The sequence below is a fragment of the Tyto alba genome, unplaced genomic scaffold (assembly GCF_018691265.1).
Source record: "Tyto alba isolate M040663 unplaced genomic scaffold, T.alba_DEE_v4.0 Super-Scaffold_10, whole genome shotgun sequence".
Lineage (NCBI taxonomy): Eukaryota > Metazoa > Chordata > Aves > Strigiformes > Tytonidae > Tyto > Tyto alba.
Window position 1 is genome coordinate 22,373,533 of NW_024881262.1, and position 13,035 is coordinate 22,386,567.

Consider the following 13,035-nt stretch of genomic DNA (forward strand, 5'->3'; position numbering starts at 1 on the left):
AGAAGTGTAGTCATGATGTAAACAAGTGGCATAGAGTTTTAAAAAAATTGATTCTTACCTTCTTTTTTAAATTTCATTAAAAAAAAAAAACAAACCCACATACTCCCCATTTTGCTTTAGGACCTTTTGGAAACATGTGATAATGGTGTTAAAACAGACTAAGCTTAATCTGCAGCTTTCTCAGCTCTCACTCTTGGGTACAGGAATACAGAGTTTTTAGTTAATTAAAACATACATACATATCTATATATACACACACAGTAATTTTTTTAAATTTAATTTTCTGAAAGGACAGCATCAAAATGAAATTCATGTTGTGAACAGATTTTTCTTTATCTAGTTCGCTGTTACTGCTTTTATTTACCAATTTATTTACTCAATATATTTATCAATATATTTAATCAGTTGCAGTTTACTTACCGGTGAGGTTTGTTTAAAGGGCTTCAGGTGGCTGATGTTATTTTAGGCATTACATGTCTCTGCTCATTACTTAACATCAAGCTTCTACTAACCCTTTGTTTAGTTGTCCTGATTCTGCTGCTACTGGCAGAGTTAAGCTAAGGAGAGTTGAGAAATCCTATTTTAAACTTTCCTATAGGGAAAACCAGTCCTTTTGGTAGTAGAAAAGGAGTGGGGGTGACAAAACAGAGAGTGGTGTTTACAGCTCCCAAGTTCAGTTGTTTGTAGTGCACACTTAACAACTTATTAGTCCACTAAAAACAAATAAAAAAGCCTGAACACAATCAGTTCTCCATCAGCCAACACAAAACCAAGTATCCAAACAAAAAATTACTGGTTGAAAATAAAACCACGTTTTTTAGTGCTCCTTTGACCCAGAGCAGCTGTAGTGGTAAAGGGAAGGCTCCATGGAGGCTTGGCCTCTGACTTGCATGAATAATGTCGTGCTGCGCACGGAGTAATGTTGGAGGAAACCTGTCCTTTCCATCTCAGAAATCTCTTATTTAACTTCAAGCTAGAGTTACTTATTTAGATATATGTCATCTCAAACTCAAAGTTCATCCCCAAAACAATGAAATTTACTTTCATGTTGCTCCAGAATACCCTCAAACAGTGTTGGGATTCCTAGGTAGAGCCCCTTGTGTAAGCTATATATGCTTTGAGTTATTTATTCTTATACAAAGTAAACCTTTGAGTTATATTGATTTCAGAAAATCCCACCACTCCTCATGCTCATGTGTAAGGATGTTCTAAGTTCTCTGTAATGGCTGAGCAGACTCAGACCCACATGGCTCAGGGTCAGTCATGTTGCTCTAATCCAGTATAGAAAAAATCTTGTTAGCCAGCAAAAGCGAATCTGAAACCTGTACATGCAGTTGCACGACAGTTTTTTGGTTTGGTTTGTTTTCTTCTCAGAGAGACGGACCGGCACAATTGTGACATGAATTATTTTGGCCTGTTCCAGTGTTGACCCTTTATTCTGGACTAATTGATCTGCTCTCACAGCAGAGTAATTATTCCCAAATGAAAATTTACTTCTGTTTTCCCAGAATAAAGTGTCTCTCCCCAGGACAAAGTGCTCACGTGAATGGTTGGGGGAGGATGGCTGTCCCCTGACTGCTGAACAGTATTGAAATAAGCAATCTACAGCATGTATAGGTCCTTTCTATATGCTGATTCTGTAGCAGTCCCTGAGTCCATGCAGCTACAGCAGATTACTAATGCTGTACAGAAAGAGATCCAACCTGTGAGTTTAGGGAACCAGCTTTGAAGAAACCAGGTATTTAGAGGTCTTGGAGCTTTATTGAAAACATTAACCATAACACACCATAAATGAATTTAAAATAATGCAATATCAAATGTATGGAAAGGGAGTGTATACACTGGATGAAACAGAGTTCAGATCCCTGTATTTCTAAAAATGCACAAGTTATTACTCATATATAGCCATATTTGACATCTTTGCGTCTTTGAGCTTACATTGCAAAGATGTGAAGGCATCGCTAGTATAGAATTGTATTAATAGAAATACAGAAAGCAGCTGAATCTAAACTGTCTTTCTATGTCTAGGAGGAATAGATGCAGTTCTTCAAAGTAATGTTGTTGCCTGTGTTTACCTGAGCACCTCAGATCCTGTGCCTTGTGCTTAGTTGTAGCTTTCAGAGGTGGGAATCACACTGTGCCTTCTGTTTCTCAGTTGCGAGCGCTTCTCTTGATTCTTTTCTTTCAGGACCTTTCTTTTTTTGCCTTATGCTAAAAGATTTATTTTTTAAAATCCTTTAACTTAAAACAACTTACTTCATAGAGAATAAGTTATTTTATGGCCAGCTAAAAATGTCTACAAAAGTCATATGACTACTGCAAGGCCTCTTGCCTTTCTTTATACATGATTACTGTTTGGCCTCAAGGGAAAGACCAGGCCTTCTAATCTGCATTTGCAAAGCACCCATGGGGTCTTAATGTGTGTCTGGGACTCCTAAATAATACAAGATCTAGGCTGCTTATACCAAGCTTCTGTGCCTAGTGAGGGGACTAATGTAGTGTTTGTGCTTTGCTTGTGGGAGAACATTCTTTGTGCTCACATTTAACTTGTCAATAATGATGAGACATCTTGTGGGATCTGAGCCACACCTTCCATATTTCTGCCACTACTGCGAATGTAACTATGTAGAAGTGTGATGGAAAAAAAAATCTTGTGGTGTTTGATTTGAGGACGACTTGATGAAAACTCATTAAAACACAACTGATCTTGGGTTTTTATTGTAAACTTCTGTGAAGTGTCCACCGTGTTATTTTGGAAACAGAATGCAATATTGAGTGTGCCTGAAAAAAAACAGAAGAAGAAAATAAGGTATTAATCCTAGAAAGGAAAAAAGGACCCAGAATAGACACTTTTTTTCCATGCCACTTCTTCAAAGTGATTCCTCTTTATGCCATCTGATGTAATTTTGGCGCTGACTGAGGTGATGTTTCTAGCAATCCACTTCACTCTGTGTTTTGTTTTCCTCTTTTTCATCTCTGATTGACAGTCCCACCAAGAACTAACAGTGAAAAATTCATGAGGTCAATCCTCAAGTGATTCAGAAAGGACTTTCATGGGATTAGATAGAGGCAGTTAAATTTCCTGGGGCACAAGTGTGTTTTGAGGAAAAGGATAAAAGTGTATTATTCTCTGGATAATCCTGGCTGAAATATAAAGGACCACTTTTGGTGAATAATTAGAGAAAATGTCCCAAAACTATCTTTAATTAGTATAGAATAAAAAACGGTGTTAACAGAGATGAGAGAAATATTTTTGCTTTGGCTCCAGATAAGTGAACAGTGTGTCGTCTTTTACTTGCACTGGATCATAATTTACTGGTTCTCTTCAGTCAGAGTGTTGACCCAGTAACTATGACTGAATGAGTCAGAAAAGTACCTGAGTGTCAAGCTGCATTTTTATTTTATGGCGTGACAGTTAATTCTCATATTTTCCTTCTTTTTCTACCTCTATAGGGAAGTGGGTTTTGTTTTATTTGTGTTTTAACTGCTGACAATGAAATATCAAAATGATATGTATGGCTGACATGAGTATGTATTTGTGATCTGAATTGCTAGGAGATAAAGATCTCTGTTCCTATCTGTTGGAAATCATGCAGAAGTATAGCTACAGAAAAAGAAAAACTAAGCAGCATTCACTTCCTTCATGTAACTGACTGTTGCATGCTGGGAATCAACCAGAAGGGCTTGAACCACACTTCAGGAAACCAAATACTTTTTTGTGATGATCTGCTGGTACTTCTAGAGGGACTTTCTGAGGAGAGTGGAGGCAAAGGAAGTTCAACTCCTGTGATGACAAATACCCAGAGAAAACCTAGTTCGTGAGCTCTGGAAATAACCACACAGTATTTCTCACGATGCCTGGGAAAACTGTTGTGTTTTCAGCCTCTTAGGATACTGAGAGAACACCAGCACCAAACCATGTGTGCCCAAGGGGGCTGGCCAGGACCCTGGTATGCAGCCCACAGGACAAGGGTGCTGGGTGTTGAATCCTCACTATGTCTTCTGGGTTTCACTTGGACTGTGGTGATGAGCTGAGTTTTGGACAGGACTTTTATGTCCTTTAGGTGTCAGCAGTGATGGCATAAGACTTGCCTCAATCTTGCATACTTTATCCTGCACGCATCTTAAGCTGCCCATTTTCTTTCTTTCTCTGGTTTGTGGTAACTTTATGGCTGCAGTATGACCTTCTGTTGCGGTAAGAGAAAGAGGAATTACATAGTCTGCCTGATCTTGGCAGAAACAACATGCTCTGGTGCTTACCAGTTTGACTGCTGTCAGTCAGGTCATCAGCACATTTCACTGTTCTGACTCCCGTTGTTTCCTCTGGTGATTTTACACACAGATGTTTCCATTCATGCTTTATTCAGACCAATCTTGGTGTCTCTGTTGTAGATCTTTCCGTTAATGTTTGTTTTTCATTGATGCTGTGTTCTGCTTTCCGTGATAAAATTACCATTTTCCTCTCAGATGCAGTCACGGGAAGCAGGCAAATTATTGATTAAGAGTAATTTAGTTGGAGTGTTAGCTTAAGAAGGCATTTTCCTCTTCGGGCATGTTCTGTGTTGTTAGTACCTGTTAGCAAAATTTTATTTGTTATTAGTAGCGACAGCTTTGCAGAAACCTTTTTCAAACTCTGTTGTAACGATTTGAGCAACTGCTGCCTTGTAGCCTCAGGGGTCTATTTGCCCCTTTAGCAGTAAGATGCCAATGGTAGAAATAGTAGAAGAGTGAAGGAGCATTAGTAACTGTGAAGAATCACTTCACTGATGACAAGTTCTTTTTCAGCTTCCCACTTTAATTTATCTCAGCGTCATATTTCATTTTTTACAGTGTAGATGAGAGCTTTTTAAACAGGAGATTGAATTTGGTTCTTCAGAATCATTGTGCTTGGATAGTTTGTTACCATGATAGCAGTAAACCCTTCATAAACTGCTTTGCCCAAAGGAAAAAGGTGACATTTATATGGAGAATTCATATGGAAAATTGGTATCTAAAAAAAAAATCTGTAGTTTTTATGACGTTTTAAAGTAATTTTGGGCAGTCTAGGCATGTTGTGGCAAAGTAATTACCTGAAGGTTAGTGCTTTCTTTGTGTTTTACTTCTGTGTAGGTATACATTTACTTATGTGCTTGTTATAGCTGAAATAGATTTTGTGTCTTTAAAGTTTTGGTTTTATTAAAGAAATAATATGTCCCTCTGAAAAAAATATAGATATGCTCCCTTCTTTTGATATCTTGGCAGTTTGCGCTCTCTATCCATCTATTCACTGAGAATTGTTCTTGCTCTTCAGTGTGGCTATTTTGGTCCTGCTGAGATTGCCTTATTCGCATGAATGATTTATAAATAGCATAGAGCAAGTTTGCAGGGTTTAACTTGTTTGGGGGAAATTTGGGGGTTATACTGAAAGACAAAGTTACAAAGTAAATTCCGTGGTACCACTCTTGTGGCACATAGTTTCCACTATTGCTTAGTTTAATTATCTCTACAGATACCATATCCAAAAATTAATCTTTTTCTTATTGGTTCTCAGGATGTTTGGGTTACCCGTTGCTGTTTTACCAAAACTAATTTTCTGCCTTTCAGCTTGTGCTTCAGCTCATTCATTACAGGGAAGAGCTGAATACATTTACCTTTCTTTAAAAGGAGAGGAAGCTGAGGGTATGAGCACTTTGATACTTTGAGCATTAACTCAGCTATTTCGGAGAAAGCCTCTGCAGAGGTGTTGGAAGGACTCCTGAGTCTGCGACGTGCCACAGTTGGGTGGTCTGTGAAACAGCCCACCTAGAGCCTGGGTGAGGTAGGAAAGGAAAGAATGCAATTACAGCCTAATTAGAAATCCAGATTCTCTTCTGCAAAATGTGAAGTTTCCTTTTCTGCCGCAGAAGTGAAACAGACCTTTCAAGCACTTGAAAACAAACTCACCAGCAAAGAAATTACATAGTCCAAAATAGCCAGTAACCACTGGTTAGATTTTCTGCTTGAATCTCATCTGCAACCTCCAGCCACTTGCCTGTTGGCTACTCTGATGGGAAAATAGAATCCAGTCATGTCAAATCTCTCCCACAAAACCTCCTTGAGATGGGAATGTTCCAAAAAAATAAGTTCTTTTTCGCCTTTTTTCTCCCCCCACCCCTCAAATGAGCATATTCTGACTAAAAGACATTTTTTGGAATAACCCTAACACCTATAACTAACTCCTGCTGAGTACTTTTTTTGTTGGTTTTGCTATGCTGCTGAGGATTGAAATAGTGTCCTCTGAGCAATATGGGAACTGGCCTTTCTAGAGAAAAGGTAGTTGCTTCTGAATGTGATTAATGACAGATCCATGCTGTGATGCTGACTTGGTACTTGCTTTGGGTGGTGCCTAAGGAATTTATTAGTGGCTAAAAACAGTTTGCAGAAAGATCAGTTTACTAAATGGGTCTAGCAGAGGTTTTTCTTCAAATTTATTACATGTTTTAGGATTGTAGGAAAGCATCTCTCTTCAAATGTGTCATTAGATTCCTAGTGGAAATATTTGTCAGATATCCACAGTCAGATTTCATATTCCATTTAATGTCTACATAAATGTTAACTAAATTTTATTGATTATCTATGTTAATTATACAATCAATAACCTTTTAAAATGTCAATTCCCCAAGTGCACAGCTCTCAGATTATTTAGAAGCTATATTGTCCCATTAGTTAGAAAATTTTTGACTTAGTTATCTCTCTTGCATCTAAACAAGGGGAGCAGAAAGCAGCAGTATTGCACAGAGCTGTGTGAATCATGAATACTGAGTACTTAGCAATATTTGACCTTGGGATATCTTTCCTTCCCTTGTAATGCCTATTTCACTGTCAAGAGATTAATTAGCTATGAGTTCTGTAGGAACCAGGTTGCGGATAATGAATTTCCAGAGCAGAGAATGACTCAATACTTTCCAATGGCTGATACAGGAATGAGCAAAACAAATGAGAAAGATTTGCTGTAAGGCTCAGTCTCTCAAATCTGAGTCAGGTATGTCTGGCTTCAGCTTCTATTTCAGTATACTTTTAAAGCATCTGTTCCTCTGCCGAGCACCATCCAGTTGAGGTTGTTTACAGTAATGCAAGCAGATTTTGTGAGCTGGGCCCTCCTAACTAAGCCAAGATGGGGAAAGGTTGCAGACTAAACTGGGACAGGGGTTCCACTTGCAAAATCTTCCAAGAAGGAAATATATGTAAGAGATTGTGTGATGAAATCAAGTTAAAACTTTTTTTACATACACGTGATTATTTTGTCACCATGTCAATGATTGGTATACTCCATATTCATAACTGACTGTTTCGGGAAAAAAAAAAAAAAACAAAACCAAAACCAACAGCTTAAAATATTTTAAGGTGGTTAATGCACAAAGATTTCATCTGAATGCCACTGGGGCAGGTTGGGAACAGAGGAGGCAGCAATCCTGAGCAATAGTAGAATCATGAGAAACAGGGCTGTACAGGATTTGTGAGGTCATCTAATCTACTTCCCTGCCCGAGGGCAGGATTAATTTAATCTTGTGGAGTTTCAGACAAAATGGTATATAATATATTCATTTACAGTGCTAGGCAGAATTTCAGTTTGCCCGGATTACTGAGCTAGCTGGTGAATGTAGCCTGAAGGAATGGAGGAACGTCTGCTCAGAGTACTAGTCTGGGATTTGATACCTGCAAACCTAATCCTGTGATTCATCTGATACCTTTGGTCATTCTTCATTGTACTGTGCGCAGCATTATAAAAAGGACTGAGCTAGCCCTGAGCACCTCTTAGGTTCACACAGATCAATGGGGCCGTACAAACATACTAGTTTTCATTCTTTGAAAGGCAATGTTGCCTCAGTGGCAATGTATGTTATTTACTAAGTTCTGCTGAAGTGACTGTGCTGCTTTGTTTTACATGTTACTTGTAGCTCAAGTGTCTTTTTACTGTTCTTTACTACATGCTGCAGGTATGCTCTGTGCAGTGTTAGGAAACTCGGTAGGACAAGATTTATAAAGAACCTTAGGTCAACTCATACATATAGGCACCTACATGCACAACTACTAGTTCATCTGTAGGTACTTGCAGATCACAGATACCTACAGGTGTTATATAAGTTTCTGCCTACCTGACGTATACATTTACCAGAGCATTTGTCCTTGTCCTGCTTGATTTTTGTGGTTTCTTCCAATAGGTGTCCCGTCTGTGAAATAAAAATAGCTTTCTCCTGTCTCACTGTGATGATTGTGGGGTACATGGTGACAGGGAGTGTAAAATAACCACAACAGATGAAAGTTCAGAAAAGCTATACCAGTGTAAGAAGTCTCTTGGGTCCTTTGTCCCTTTGCTTCTGTGAAGTTATTCCCAGTTTACATCAACATGATAGAATAATCAAGTCTCAACTGAAAATAACAGGTGAATTTAGCAGGGCCAAAAAGAGAGTCTTGAAAATTAAAGTTGTGTATGTACACAAACTCACACAGTTAAATCACAGGCACAGCAATACAAATTAGGCACAATGGCAGTGTCTGCTTTCACTGATGGCTTACTTCTCAACCCCATCACTGGTTTTACATTTTGAAATCTCACAGTCAGTTTAGAGGAGCATTGGATCTTGGTTTTTTCAAGGTGTGACACTTTTCCTAAGGCTCTCACCAGAAATACATGAAGTCATCTGCTCATCAGTGACACATCTGAGTGCAGCACGGTGCCTTGCTCCTCAGCACCTGTTAACAAGGACAATGCTCATCTCCATTTCTAAGGATAAATGTGAAGAGCTGTGTTTGAGTTTTGGGTGGTTTGCTTTGTTTTGAATTCTCTGCACATACGATCCTGGTTTAGCTTCTTAATGGTGCTTTTCCAGCAAAGAAACTAAAACAATACCGATCTATCAACCAGGGTACTTAAACTCCTAAATCCCTTTGACTCCCCTTATTGAAGTCTGCTCAGTTTGACCTGAATCTGAGGTTCTTCTGCGCTAATTCAAGTTACTTTTAATTAATATATTTTATTTCTCTTGTATTCACTTGTTTTAGCTTCTTGCTGTTAAAGTGTGTTTATATATGTGCTATGTCAGACCCTATAGAAAGCTCCATTTAGAGAGTTTCAGAGATGACAGTACAGTATGAAGCTGTTACTTACACTATGGCTTAATCACATTTTTACCCCTTTTCTTCTTTATCAGCTGTTATGGGTTCTGCTAGACTGTCAGCTTAGTGTCATCATTTGTCTAGAAATCTGCTGATGTCGTTCTTTATCCTCTCTTCTTATATCAGGGTACCCTAATGGAAGAGCTCCTCTTCTATTTTACATTTATGTAATGGTCATCCTTTAGAGGCCTTTCATTTTCCAGCACTTTTGTCTGTCTTAAAAACAAACAGAAAAACCCCACCAGTGTCGATGATGCCCCATTAAGCAATATGGACATGAGTAAATTCAGCATATGCCAGCAGTTTGCTGCAGTTATTCCTCATTCTAATTATATCAGAGCTTGCCAGCCTAGTCAATACCTTACAGAAACTCTTCCTGTTGCTCACTAGTGCTGAATCTGTTTTCTCAAGCTGAATTTAGCTAGGTTCTTGTGTCTTCTCTCCTTGCATCCTTTTTAAACAGGCATCATAAGGTACATTAGTAGATGGTTTGCTTTACCACTTCCATTGTTAATGAGTACAGAGCAGATCTGTGGGTCCCCTAATAGCTCAGTGGTGAATTGATTGATTTCAGTTTCAGTCCCCTTTGAAAGACACTATTTTGTAACTATGCTAAGTGAGACATCTCCTGACAAACTCACGTAAGCATAGTGCAGTTCGTGCAGGAGACACGTTCTCAGCTTGGTATGGAGAGGTAGTGGCAGTTATATTAGTAGGCTCATTTGAAGTAACTTAGATTCTGATCCTATATACAACTCCCTGTGAGAAAACAAGATTTTGTAATGGACAGACAAGGATTATGTGTTGCAGCAGTAATTAATGTGGTCCCCTGGGTTTTAAGAAAATAACCGTGGATGATGGGTATTGTTTTGTATATTTGTTGTTGTTTTGTTGTTTTTTTTTTTTTTTTTAACAGAAGTCATTACTTATAAGCAACACATTTGGATATTCTTTAGTATGCCTACAGTATCCCCTTCCCCACCCCCATTCCTGCCCCCCCCCCAAAAAAAAAAACAACAAAAAAAAAAGAACAAAACCAAAAAACCTCAAACCAAGCCATAACAACAAAACACTGCCAAAACCAACAAACTAACTAATATAGAGTTTCAAGATATTTTGGAAGCCTGCAAAAGGTAGGAAGGGTGTACTGTGAATGGATTATTTGTTAGGTTTTGTTTATTGGTTTTGTTTGTTTCTTTGTTTTTAATCTGTCTAAAAATTGAGATGATAGTAGCACTTTAATTTTTTAACTATTACCAAAAGGAAATCTTGAAACTTGAAATCAAAGACAGAATTCTCTTTGATTTTGCTAGTTGTCATTGCATTCTGGGAGTCAAGCTAACCAGAGTAAGGTAGGGAAACCTATAGAGAGGACTATGAAAATCCTAGGTCTCAATGCATCTGAGATGTAAAATATTAAACCTGATTTTTTTTCTTTTATTGTTGAGTGAGACTTCAAGACTAGATTAAAATAGATGAAGATTTACTTTTTTCTATGCTCATAATATCTTTATTTCTTATATTGGCACAATCTTAACATCTTCTTCACTTCCGTTATTTCCCCTGACCTCAGGATTGGCAATTCTTATCTCATTTGTTTGCTTGCAATCCTCAAGAACTCACATACTCTTCTGGAAAACAAAAAAAAGCTCCAGACTGGTAAGAGTTTGTGAACTTTAACATTAATTAAAAAACAGATTATATAAAATAGAAGTAAAATAAGAAGTTCAACTTGGCTGTTTCTCTATAAGATCTCCTGAAATCTGTGGCCTGACCCATCGTCTTTGAACACTTGGATTTGGCAGTACTGAGAACTTGTTGGCGAATCAAAAGATGACAGTTAAGAAAATCAAACAAACAAAATCCCATAAACTGTTCATTTAATTTGCGCTTCATGTTTAAATTTTAAAATTTACTTTTGTAGTGGTAAAGTAAGTGGTCAGGAAACTTTTGAGAGCATAGTGGGTCTTGGCAAAAACAGTACTGCGCTCTCTTTCTAATAGACATTGATCCCAAAAGAGGCTAAACCCAATGTGAGCAGTTTTAGGTTATGAGCAGTGTCCTTTCTCCCTTTACAACATTTATTATCAGAATGCATACTGGAAATCCTTCAGAAATATTAAGATTAGTAAAGAATTTTAAAAAGAATGAGCTCTCCCTCCTAGAAGGCAAGATGTTAGCAGTAGAAATTTTACTGACAGCAAATATTTTGAAAATTTAAATTCATGCAAACATATGGAGCAGATAAAAAAATGTTATTAATGTTTTTTCAAGTGCTGTTCTTTTTCAGGTATAGTTTTTCCTGTACAAGGTCTGACATTCTTTCACTTTTTTTAAAAGGAGAGCAAATAGCATTTGGGGTTTTTTTGTTTGGTTGGTTGGTTGTTTTTTTTCACCCTGGATTTCTAACCCAAATATTCTGATGTGCAGTTTACTGTAGGTTAAACCACACTAGCTACCCTTTGTGAACTTTCACTGGACTCAGATACAATCAGGAAAAGCAAATAAATTCCTGTAAATTACAGATTAATTCTCATTGATTGCTCTAGTTTGACAGCCCCTAAGGATTTATAGCCTTATCCTACAGACAGTTGTATCTATGTTTATCTTCACCTTCTGTGAGAAGTCATTTTGTTCTGTGGCTGGAAACAACGGTGATGCTCCTCACCAGCTGCGGCAGAGGCCCCTGTGGCTTCATTTTATCTATATATATTTTTTATCTGTATATTTAGCGGAGTGTAGGTTCTGCTCTCTGAGCTGGCAAAGGAAGCAAGGGAGGAAGGGGTTAAGAAGTGAGCTTTAACCAGGCCACACACAAGCAGTAGCCATTCACACCTCCCTGGTAGTCCCCTTGGAACAGTGGAGGGACAGGGAGAGGTGTCAGCCTCCTGCCAGGTAAACCACAGAATCCTCCCATGCTCTTGTTGACGGGCTTCAAAGGTGCTGAGGTGCCCAAGCGAAGGAAACACAGAGGAGAGACAACCTGCAGACCTAGGCTGGGCAAACTGGGGGAAATGTAGGCAGCAGCTAAGGCTTGGTTTATATAGATTAAGACTTGTGGAGCAGAATAAGGTGTTTGGGGTATACGGAGGCAGAGTTTGCTAGCTGACGTTTCTTTATCATCTTGCAGTATTAGAAGCATTGAAAGAATATAATAAAGTAGCAAAAATGTAACCATCTGTGTTAAAGCAAATCATCTTAATTACTCATCCCTTTTTCAGTGTGATGCACCTGCAGATCGCTGCTAGTGGTGGCTGCAGTATGATTAGTTAGCAAATTGGGTGTCCATATGCTGCTATATTTGGCTGCATGCTGGTCACTGAAGGTATGCTACCAGGGACTGCTCACATGTCACAGGAAAATATATATCTTTAATGGAAAGTTTTCAGGGTTACAGAATTTTGTCTTAATAATACAGAAGGAGATTTTGAATCCCTCTCAGAGTTTGCAACTGTTTCTTCCCAGAAAGTTTTAGTTGCAGTCCAAGTCATGTTATATATAAACCAAGGAAAGAAAAGAAATAGGTGAGAGGAAGGTAGGAATTCTTAAAGTCAGGAGATTGTCTTCTCTTGTATACAAACTCTTAATTTTGTTTCATTGCTAGTCATCTTTACGACAAGCACTTTTATAAGAAGCTCATCAGTGACATGTGATGCAGGAATTGAGATGCTGAAGATGTTAGTAAGTAATGAAACACAGTGCAGCCCTGTAGCTGAAATCTTACTGGTGGGGTAAAAACCTGAGCTGTAAGTAGCTGTCTATGTTGAGATGCTTTTCCCAGACTGGCCAGGTAGATGGTTTGGAGCTTATTAACAGCAGCTGAGCTATCAGAAGGGACAAGCCACATAGCTTGTTGTTTGTTTGTAGTGTTTTTCTCCATCAAACAAAGTAGTGCCTGTA

The 13,035-nt window shown here is 38.3% G+C and overlaps 1 protein-coding gene across 1 annotated transcript in view; it reads left to right on the forward strand.

The window, feature by feature from the left end:
- Positions 1–13,035, forward strand: part of SPSB4 (splA/ryanodine receptor domain and SOCS box containing 4) — a 168,946-nt gene that overhangs the window by 35,895 nt on the left and 120,016 nt on the right. The gene's annotated exons all lie outside the window — the stretch shown is intronic.